This window comes from Myotis brandtii, unplaced genomic scaffold, assembly GCF_000412655.1.
Source record: "Myotis brandtii unplaced genomic scaffold, ASM41265v1 scaffold107, whole genome shotgun sequence".
Classification (NCBI taxonomy): Eukaryota; Metazoa; Chordata; class Mammalia; order Chiroptera; family Vespertilionidae; genus Myotis; species Myotis brandtii.
The window spans coordinates 822394-831142 of NW_005353629.1; the positions used below are offsets into that span (position 1 = coordinate 822394).

Genomic DNA, 8749 nt, shown 5'->3' on the forward strand with positions numbered 1-8749 from the left:
CTCCTGGGAAGCGTCTGGCAGTGCTGTCACCTGGGGCTTTCCTTTTCCCACCGGAGCAATCGCAGACTGAGGGGCCCTCCTGGCGGCGCTGTGCGGGCCTAAGGGGCGATGTGCTCAAGAGAAACCGCTCTTCTTACCCTTCAGACCCGGCTCCTCTTGGTCTCTGTGGTCCAGGCGGTGCTTCAGCCTCACTCCCGGGCTCTGGGGTTTCACAACGGTGTCTTGTCTGTGGGTGGTTGCTGGCTGGCCTTCTTGTGAAGAGGACTGAAGTCGGGAATGAGCTCTGGTGCCCTCTGGACGACATCACTCGCCAGAAAGGATTGCTCTGTTACAGTCCTGAAGCAGAATTCCTTCTACTCTGGGAAACATCAGTTTTTGCTCCGAAGGTCTTCAACCCACCACACCATCAACGGCAATCCCCTTCACCTGTGGGTGCGAAATGTAACCTACAAAATGCCTTCACAGCAGCATCTAGACCAGTGGTTCTCAACCTTCCTCATGCCGCGACCCTTTAATACAGTTCCTCATGTTGTGGTGACCCCCAACCATAAAATTATTTTCGTTGCTACTTCATAACTGTAATTTTGCTACTGTTATGAATCGTAATGTAAATATCTGATATGCAGGATGTATTTTCATTGTTACAAATTGAACATAATTAAAGCATAGTGATTAATCACAAAAACAATATGTAATTATATATGTATTTTCCGATGGTCTTAGGCGACCCCTGTGAAAGGGTCCTTCGACCCCCAAAGGGGTCGCGACCCACAGGTTGGCAACCCACAGGTTGAGAACCGCTGATCTAGACTATGTTCGACCAGGTAACTGGGCACCACAGCCTCCTATCAAGGTACTCTCCACGGCGGCTGTGTCAGTCGCTCTCTTCCCTGGAGTGTGTGAGAGCTGCATGTCCAAGGCGGCCCTGAAGGAGACTTACCAAAGCATTAGAAAGAGGCCCTGGTTGGCGTCTAACCCCTTACACGACTATGGGAGTAATAGCCGTAGCTCTGTGACAGCTCCTCCAGTGTTCCGGGGGCTGTACTTAGTTTTGCTGGGGAAGGTGGGAGACACGATATTAAACTGATTTTCAAAAATCTCCTTCAAACTGTAAATTCCCTCTGTAGACAATGTTCCTCCCAAGGAAATCTCTCTCCCCCGAAGGACACTGCTTTCTCCGGAGGTCTGACCGCTCGCTTGCTGTGCGCATGCTCTTGGCTGCCCAGCAACTTGGACCATCCTCAGCACTATCACTGTCATCCAGGCAATCCCAGATGAACATGGTAAGACACTCTCCTCCAAAGAGAGGACAATTGCTGTTTTCTTTCAATTCCAGCGTATGCCGATTTAGGGGTAGGAACACATATTTGTTGCCTAAATGTTTTACTTTGGTAAGTGTACATCTGTTATATAATATGAATCTGGAAATGAGTCTAGAAATAGCTTGTGAGGCCAGCTGATCTCTACCCCTTACATTCCCATGTAAGACAACTATGTGAAAGCAGCCAATACATAGGCCCACAGACTATTTCTACCATCTTGGATGTCTTCTTAAAGGCTAGAGCCTGATGGTTTAAGCATCAGTCCAAAAAGTACCTTGAGAAAATAAATTTTTAAAGGATCTCTTCCCTGGTCAAATATTGAAAATAATGCTCTAGGCATTACTTATGCCTCAGCTAGTGGTCTACTTAAAAGTTCTCAATCTGATTACCATGAAAGTAAATGAGAAAGCCGACAAGAGCTCTAAGTATTTGGTGCAGTTTGCCGTGCGATGCAATAGTTACCTGTTACCCAGGGGCACTGTTCCAGAGTTTGGGAGGTTAACAGAGAAAGTTACTCCCAAAATGCTTCTATACCTGAGCTTTTCTAATGAGGGTCAAATGTCTGTGGAAAGAAGTAATTCACTCTCATGCAGTCTAAGAAGGGTGGGTTGTTTAATTATTGAGAACATTAACGGAGGTACAACATAGGGCTGAACATACACTCTCACGCCTGCATCAAATGTTGATGGAGAATGATATCAAGACTTAACGTGTCTGAGTGGGTACCTTTCAATCCAGTGTCAGTATTCAGGGGTATTATAAGAGTCAGGATCTTAACGGGTCATAGAAAAGATTAAACATGAGACGAACGAGAATAGATAGATGGTGCTATGGCTTCGATAATGCTCTGGAAATGGGGGTTGCCAGTTGTCTTTCTGAGGACTGGATGAGTCTCTCCTGGCAGCACACTAACGTTCTAGGCACGTGTGGATGTGGGAAGACTTGGGCTACCGTCACAAAATCACTCCCAACGGCAAAGAGCTCATAGAGGCGCGTTCCGGAGGCAGCTCAGCTTCTGCCGCGCCACCTGGCGTGTAGTTGGGGCCGGGTGGGCATCTCTCCGCTGGGGCCTCGGGGCCTAGCCTTACGGTTTCTCCCTAGTTCCTCTCCGTCCCCAGGGCAACCCTCCTCTGACCCTGCTCACTGCAAGGGAGCCCGTGGGGTCGGATCAGGACAGAGCTGCTCATTAAGTTACTGTCAGGAGATTCCAGGCTATGAGCCGGGCAGTTGAAGTAAATTACAGGTATAGTGTCTCATTACTCAGTTTAACAACAGTTTCGAGCATAACTCTTTCAGGTGCTCTCTGTCATCACCCTCATTACCGGTTCCAAGGCCAATCTCTAGACCAGTGGTTCTCAGCCTTGGCTGCACATTAGAATCACCTGGGAATCTTTTTAAAATCCTGATTTCTGGGCCCCGTCCTCCGGAAATTCTGTGTCTTTGTTACTAATGTTGTGGCCCCACCCCATAACAAAGAAACAGAATTTCTGGAGGATGAGGCCCAGAAATCAGGATTTAAAAAAGATTCCCAGGTGATGCTAATGTGCAGCCAAGGCTGAGAACCACTGCTCTAGACTCTTCTGATTGTATCACTCAGTTCTGGGTTCCAGGTTAATAGCTGCCCTCCAGCTTCCCAGCTGACCGGTTGACTGCTGGTTCAGAGAGTTGTGAGCCAACAGAGTGGTCATTGGCTAGTTAGCCATACTTCTGATGAGAAAAAAACCCCACAAAAAAACCTCAGAAATGTCTCTGACTTATGTTAATCCTATTTCTTTCATTTTGAAATAGGGCTTGAAAAATGAATAATAAGAGTTTACCAGGTGGGCAAGGGGAGAGAGTCATTCCACGGTCAAAGGCTCGGAGACCTAAAAGAGTGAAGAAAGATGGAGAAACTTTATTCTTCAGAACATGGCACACAGGCAGGGCTTGGGGATGGCTCCCATCAGTAGTAGAGTCATGTACCTATAATGATTTTGGAATTTGGGGAAAGAGAGCGGACATGAGGGAAGAACTGAACATGATGTGACATTGTGTGGTTTGGGATATTATCTTTCCTCGGTGCGACCCCCAATCTTAAGTAACCTTACTAGACTTAAGAGAGGCCGGATGTTTGGGAATTCTTTGTGGATTCCAGTCTTAGGGAAGAGCTGAGACAACGGGGCCAAGGGCAAGAGAACAGACACAAGGAACCATCAGGACCACATTTTTGTAAGAATTTTTAAGATACCACTTTGGGACTGGGTGGATGCTTTGTGCAAAAAAGAGGCACTGCGGCCAGCTGGTGTGGCTCAGTGGTTGCGTGTCGATCTATGAACCAGGAGGTCACGGTTCGATTCCCGGTCAGGGCACATGCCTGGGTTGAGGGCTCGATTCCCAGTGTGGGGTGTGCAGCTGATCAGTGATTCTCTCTCATCATTGATGTTTCTATCTCTCTCCATCCCCCTTCCCCTCTGAGATCAATAAAAAAATATTAAAAAAAAAAAAAAAGAGGCATCGCATCTCCAAGGCAGTTGGGGTTCTCCTCTGAATCCCCCCGCATCAGGTGAACAGCTTCGAGGGCAGAGGTGAGCACTGGCGGGCTGCACCCCCACTCACCTCCCCGGCTGCACAACCTCTGCCTGCACAGCTGGCACAAGTCCACGCGGAAGCACGCGTGGGCATTCCCAGGGCGCAGGCCTTTTTTTGATGCAAAAAGACCATTTTTCTAAAAGAATCTTGGTTTTGCTTACCCAGTTCTATCATTCCCATATGTCTCCAAGCCCTCTAGGTTCTTCAGGTTAGTAATTCATCATAAAAGTATTATTATTTGTACTTGATATTCTGACTTACCGTTTACTGCAAAACTTGTAGGACTGGTTTTCCATTTTCAGTTTTTGTTGTCATTGATGTTTTCTGCTGAAAATAGAGATAACAAAGGAGCATTAAGATCCTGGGCCTGGATACATGATTTATTATGATTTTTTTTTTAAAGTCAGTTAGCCTCTTCTGAATCATAAAGAACCGGCTATCAACTCCCAGAATAATATTTAACCCCCTTCACCTGCTTACATGCAAACGAGCAGATGCAAAGTAGCGGAGCTTGGCATGTGCCTCTCATGAATCCTCCCGCATCGGTGGGAAACCTGAGCCAGACCTGGGCTGGGCTCACTTCCTGGGCGCGCCTCTGACTCCATCGCAGCTCCCAGGCAGCCCAGAGCTCCAGCTTAAAGGCTCCCTCTTCTCTTCACATGGCTCAGTCTCCGACCTCAACCATGGAGAAAAACCAGCATTTCTCCCCATCCATGAAGACTCTCTAGGCCAGCGGTTCTCAACCTGTGGGCCGCGACCCCTTTGGCGGTCGAACGACCCTTTCACAGGGGTCGCCTAAGACCATCCTGCATATCAGATATTTACATGACGATTCATCACAGTAGCACCATTACAGTTATGAAGTAGCAACGAAAATAATTTTATGGTTGGGTCACAACAGGAGGAACTGTATTTAAAGGGCCAGGAGGTTGAGAACCACTGCTCTAGGCGCTTCTATTTTGCCAAGTCAGATTCTGTCCTAGTTGTCTGGTTCAGGAGGAGATGTGCAACTGTGACTTGTCTTTATTCCAGTCCTAAAACAGTCCGCACGGGACACCGAGGCCCCATTCCTTAACCTCCCCACCTACCCTGACCGCCTCCATGAACACAAGGCAGAGAGGGGCTGCTTTTCCTGGAGGGTGAGGGTGACGCCACACTGAGCGTGCGAGCTCCCGTTCTTAGAACTCTGAGTCGTCCTTGTCTTTTCTCCCTCCTCAGGTCTCAGCTACTTTCCCAGGTGCCTTGGATCCTTCCTGGAATCCTTCACTTCACCCCAATTTACACCCAGTTGTTCCTGGGTCTCCTCCTCTTCTCCCAATTATTCTTAACAGAATCTTAGGGTTCTTTTCCCCTTTTCTCTCTGCATTGCTTCTAGGACCTCCAGCCTGATTCTCAACGGCACTGATGTCATTATTTACTCAGGCCCTTAATGTTGACAGTTAGGTTGTTCCCAGCTTCCTGTGTTTATGACTTTGCTGCAAACATATACCCTTGAGTTTACGTCTTTGCACGCATGCCCACATAGAACTACAGAGTCATTTTTAAAAATAGTAATTGCTGCCCTAGCTGGTTTGGCTCAGTGGATAGAGCGTCAGCCTGTGGACTGAACCGTCCCGGGTTTGATTCCAGTCAAGGGCACATGCCCAGGTTGCGGGCTCAATCCCCAGTGGGCGGTGGGGGGCGTGCAGGAGGCAGCCAATCAGTGGTTCTCTCTTATCATTGATGTTTCTATCTCTTTCTTCCTCTCCCTTCCTCTCTGAAATCAATAAAAATATTTAAAAAAAATAGTAACTGCTGTACCAAAGACTATACGGATTTAAACGACTAATAAATGCTGACAATCACCCCTGCAGTGGTTCTCAACCTTCCTAATACTGCGACCCTTTAATACAGTTCCTCATGTTGTGGTGATCCCCAACCATAAAATTATTTTCGTTGCTACTTCATCACTGTAATGTTGCTACTGTTATGAATCGTCATGTAAATATCTGATATGCAGGATGTATTTTCATTGTTCGAGACCCACAGGTTGAGAACCGCTGCCTTAGAGGTTTGTCTTAGCCACTGACAGTACCTTGCCAATAGAGTTTATTCTTTGCCAAACCAATCAGTGGGAGATGGTATCTCATTGCCATTTAAAAAATTGTGAGTTAGCCGAACCGGTTTGGCTCAGTGGATAGAGCGTCGGCCTGCGGACTCAAGGGTCCCAGGTTCGATTCCGGTCAAGGGCATGTACCTTGGTTGCAGGCACATCCCCAGTAGGGGGTGTGCAGGAGGCAGCTGATCGATCTCTCTCATCGATGTTTCTAACTCTCTATCCCTCTCCCTTCTTCTCTGTAAAAAATCAATAAAACATTTAAAAAAATTGTGAGTTAAAGTTAAGAACTATTTATTTTAAACAATTTCCCCTGAGGGTTCCCTTCCCCTAGATTGCTTATGGGTAAGTACTTTTCCATATATTGAGGATATTAACCATTTGTTTCTGTTACGCATTTTAAATACATTCAGATTGTTACTGATTTTCACTTTGCTTGTGGAACATTTCCAATGAAGAAAATTTAAGTTTTGTTTAGTACCGTTTCTCAACCACTTCTTTTAATGCCTTCGTTAGCAAGACCTTCTCCATCCTGAGGGCATTGAAAGGTCCACCCCGTCTCCTAGTAGTTTTCGAGTTTTACTTTTGGTATTTTTATGTTTAAAACTTTGAACTCCGGAAATTCTCAGTGTAAACTTTAAGTAAATCTACCGTCTTTCAGATGTTAGCATTGTTCCTTCTCCATTTAATAATTAATCATATCTATTTCTCATGCTTGAAAATGACACTTTTACATATATAATGAATTTCCATATTTATTTGAGTCTAATTCTTAACTTCTATTGTGTGGCACTGTTTCGCTAGTCCAATTTATTAGTTGTAATAGTCTATGTTATGCTGTAATACAAAGTATTCCTGAAGTGCCTGTTGCTTAACGAAATGAAGGTTCACTTCTTGCTCAGATTCCATGTCGCTGTGGGTCGGTAGGTTCGGATGAGGGTGGGGTGGGTCCTTGCTCCACTTGGTCACTCAAAGATAAAGGCTGAGTGAGGTGCCACCATCTTATGACACCATGTATATTTTAGTTAAACCTACATTATTAACTATAGCTTTTTGTTTCTCTATATCTTTTTATTTATTTATTTTAAAAAAAAATATTTTTATTGATTTCAGAGAGGAAGAGAGAGGGAGAGAGAGATAGAAACATCAATGAGAGAGCCTCCTGCATGTCTCATACTAGGGATGCCCCACACTGGGGGTCAAGCCCGCAACTTAGGCATGTACCCTTGACCAGAATTGAACCTGGGACCCTTCAGTCCGCAGGCCGATGCTCTATCCACTGAGCCAAACTGACCAGGGCTGGTTTCTCTATATCTTTACTCATGTCTACATGACTATCTTCAGATTAGAAGAACAAATGAAAGTATTTCTCTTCTACTAATTTTCTATTTTTCTTTTTTATTTCTTTAGTTTTGGCAGGATAATTTTTTAAACATGACTTCTTTGAATTAAAAAAATTTGACTTATAACATCTATACTGTAAAGCACACACATATTACATGTATAGATTGATGGTTCGTTACATATGTGATCACCAGGATTCCAGAAGGCATTCTCTTGCCCTCTTCCAATCAGGACCCTGGCACCACACATAGTTATTACATTATTGACTCTGTTCCCCGTGCTGTACTTGACATCCCTGTGGCTGTTTTGTAGCTGCCAATTTGTACCTTTTAATCCCTTCACCATTTTTACCCAGCCCCCCTCCCATAGGGCGACCAGTTTGTCCTCTGCTTCTATGAGTCTGTTTGTGTGTTGATTATCTCTGTTTTGAATGGAGTTATTCCCAGTCTAGTAGGGGTACAGGCCAGGGAGTGTACCCGCAGAACAGCTGCATTACAAGACAATGCCCACGAATGCTTACTTTCCACTTTCTCTCTGGCAGAATTGTAACCCAGGTTACTGGTGTTTCATGAATCCCTATATGATATGATATCCAGTATGTTTGCTTATGACATAGTTGCACAACTTTTCAGCTTATAAAAACACTAGAGGCCCAGTGCACGAAATTCATGCACTTGGGGGGGTGTCCCTCAGCCCAACCTGCACCCTCTCCAATCTGGGACCCCTCGGGGGATGTCCGACTGCCGTTTAGGACAACTGGCAGTTGGACATCCCTCTCACAATCTGGGACTGCTGGCTCCCACCGCTTGCCTGCCTGATTGCCTCTAACCGCTTCTGCCTGCCAGCCTGATCACCCCCTAACCACTCCCCTGCCAGCCTGATCGATGCCTAACTGCTCCCCTGCTGGCCCGGTCACCCCAACTGCCCTCGCCTGCAGGCCTGGTCCCCCTCAGCTGCCCTCCCCTGCAGGCCTGGTCGCCCCCAACTGCCCTCTCCTGCTGGCCTGATTGCCCACAACTGCCCTCCCCTGCTGGCCATCTTGTGGCTGTGGGCACTGCCATCTTTGAGGGTGGGGCAGTCAATTAGCATATTCCCTCCTTATGGACTGTGGGCGCCACCATCTTTGCGACGGTGTGAGGGTCAATTAGCATATTCCCTCTTTATTGGATAGGATTGGCAGCTCAGGGCAGCATGCCATCCAAGGCTCTGCCTTCACATGACACATCCATAGCCTGCCTCTCAGGGAAGCCTCACCGCGTGGGCTAAGGAGAGGGAGAGGCTTGCCAGGCAGCCCGGTGCTGCTCTCCTTCCGGGAGGGGTCCGTTTCTCCCGCGTGGGTCCCACCACCTCAGAGAGCCCATGCTCGCTTGTCTGCTGTCCCAAAGGGGCCGAGCAGGGATGCTCTCCAGCGCTCCCGGGC

The 8749-nt window shown here is 46.8% G+C and overlaps 1 long non-coding RNA gene across 1 annotated transcript in view; it reads right to left on the minus strand.

Annotated features, from left to right (window-relative positions):
- The window catches only part of LOC106726458, a 2162-nt gene extending 1733 nt beyond the window's left edge, over nucleotides 1-429 (minus strand). Inside the window, exon 1 of the long non-coding RNA XR_001362534.1 lies at nucleotides 138-429. This is a non-coding gene — a long non-coding RNA (uncharacterized LOC106726458). The remainder of the gene's footprint in view (nucleotides 1-137) is intronic.
- Nucleotides 430-8749: the final 8320 nt, after the last annotated feature.